The 2,500-nt window shown below is 48.8% G+C and overlaps 1 protein-coding gene across 1 annotated transcript in view; it reads right to left on the bottom strand.

The window, feature by feature from the left end:
- LOC125034064 (hemicentin-1-like) overlaps positions 1-2,500 on the bottom strand; it is a 50,286-nt gene that overhangs the window by 9,634 nt on the left and 38,152 nt on the right. The window lies entirely within an intron of this gene.

Genomic DNA, 2,500 nt, shown 5'->3' with positions numbered 1-2,500 from the left:
GAGGGAGGGAAGGAAGGGTGTAGGGAAGGAGGGAGGGAAGGAGGGAGGGACGGGTGTAGGGAGAGAGGGATGGGTGGGAAGGAGGGAGGGATGGGGGAGAGGGAGGGAGGGAGGGATGGGTGGGGGGGAGGGAGGGACGGGTGTGGGGGAGGGAGGGAAGGAGGGAAGGAGGGATGGGTGGAGGGAGGGAGGGAGGGACGGGTGGGGGGGAGGGAGGGAAGGAAGGAGGGATGGGGAGGGGCGGGAGGGAGGGAGGGAGGGATTCGGTGGGCGGGAAAGACGATGGGCAGAAGAGGAGAAGAGAAGAGTGGGTGAAAGTGGAGGAGAGAGGAAGGGAGACAGAGAGGTGGGCGGAGGGGCAGAGGAGGAGGGTGGGCGGAGGGAGATAGCAAGCTGGAGGGTAGACAGGAAGGTGATAAACAGGGTGGGAGAAAGATCGAATGAAGAGAGGAGAGAGAAATATGATAAACAGGATGGGAGAAAGACCGAATGAAGAGAGGAGAGAGAAATATGATAAACAGGGTGGGAGAGAAGATGGATAAAATAGGGAGAAGAGGTTGAGTTAAAGGGCTAAGAGAGAAGAAAGGAGGCGAGAAAGAGAGTAAGAAGGATGGGAAAGGAAGAGGGGAAGGAGCGAGAAAGAGAGAGGAAGGAGAAAATGGAGAAAGATGAAGGTGAATAAGAAATGGAAATGAGAACAGAGGTAAAAAAGAGGAATAGAGAATCTAAGCGACACATTATCTATTAATTTTTCTATCTATCACCCCCCCCCCCCCCCCCCAATTCTGGCTGATTTTGGAAGGGTAAAGATGATGATTATGGTGGATAGGAATGAGAGGAGAGGAAGGAGGTAAGAGGAAGAGAAAGATAGAGAAAAAAGAGTGAACGGAAATGCTAGAGAGAATGTGAGGACACACACGCACACACACACAGACACACACACACACACACAAACACACTGACACAGACGCACACACACACACACACATACAAACACACACACACAGACGAACACACACGCACACACACATTCACACACACAAACACACTGACACACACACACATATAGATAGATAGATAGATATAGATAGATAAATAGATAGACAGATAGACAGATAAATATACAAAGATAGATAAACAAAGCAGAAGGGGCAGAATCGATAACAGGAAAGGCATAGGAGGAGAGAATAGAAACAGAGTGATAATAAATGGAAATGAAATAAAAAAGGAATAAATACTGAGAAAGTAGAAATGAGAAGAATGAAAATATAAACATAAACAATAAACGAGGTAGGCAAAGAATAGGAGAATAAGAGGGAAATAACATTAAACAGGAAGACAAAGAAAAGAGATAAAAGGAAAATAAAGAGCAATGGAAAAGGGGAAAAAAATTGGAATAAAGCAAAGAATAGAAAAAGAGAAGAAGATAAAAAATACGGAGAGAAATAAAGCGGAACAAGACAAGTAATAAAGAAACAGAGAAACAGAGGAATTAAAAGAAAAAGAAGGAAATGTAGAGCAAGTGGGAAAATGAGAATAAAAAAGGAAGAGAAGAAGAGAAGAGATATGAGTGAGAAAAAATAAATTCCATAAAGAGAAACGAAGAAGAGAAGAAGAAGGAAAAGAAGAGGAGGAGGAGGAAAAAGGAAGAAGAAGAAGAAGAAGAAGAAGAAGGAGAAGAAGAAGAGGAGGAGAAAGGAAGAAGAAGAGAAAAATAAGAATAAGAATTAACTCCCCTCCTCCTCCTCCCTCTATCTCTCTCTCTCTCTTACTCCCATTCCACCCTTCCTTATCCCCTCTTCGATTCTCCCCCACCCTCCCTCCTCTACCTTCCCCTCCTCCCCCTTCCCCAAACCTCCACCTCCCCCCCATCCTCACCTCCTCTACCCTCACCCCCACCTTCTACCCTCACCCCCCCTCACCCCCCCCTCTCTATCTCTCTCTCTCCTTCAAAAAATAAATAAATAAATAAATAAATAAATACAAAAAAAAAAAAGGAAAATCGAGGGTGTGCCTCCCCATCCAATCTCCGTGGTTGTCTATGTTGGTTTTTGAGTCTGTCTCGAACCGTGACGGACGGAGGCTCGGGCCAGATGTGACACGTGGGGGGGGGGGGGGGTAGGGGGGTAGGAGGAAGAGGGGGAGGAGGAGGAGGGAGAGGGGGAAGGAGGTAGGAGGGAGGAGGAAGAGGGGGGTTGTGGGGGATGGGGGGAGGGGTTTGTGAAGGAGGAGGGGGGGAAGGAGTAGGGGAGGGGGAGGGGGGTTATGGGAGATGGGGGAGGGGTTTGTGAAGGAGGAGGTGGGGGAAGGAGGGGGGAAAGGAGTAGGGGAGGGGGAGGGGTAAATGGGAGGAGTTGGGGGGAGTGGGAGGGGGTGTATTTGTGGGGGGGTTTAGTGGGGGGAAAAGGTGTGAGTGGGGTAAGGATACGGGTTGGGGGGGAGGGGGAGGGGGTGTTAGTGAAGGGAGGGGTTTGTAAAAGGGGGGTGTGAGTGAGGATGG

Source organism: Penaeus chinensis, chromosome 17 (assembly GCF_019202785.1).
Source record: "Penaeus chinensis breed Huanghai No. 1 chromosome 17, ASM1920278v2, whole genome shotgun sequence".
In the NCBI taxonomy this organism is placed as follows: domain Eukaryota; kingdom Metazoa; phylum Arthropoda; class Malacostraca; order Decapoda; family Penaeidae; genus Penaeus; species Penaeus chinensis.
The sequence above is the reverse complement of the archived record's forward strand: the minus strand, read 5'-3'. Positions and strand labels throughout refer to the sequence as shown.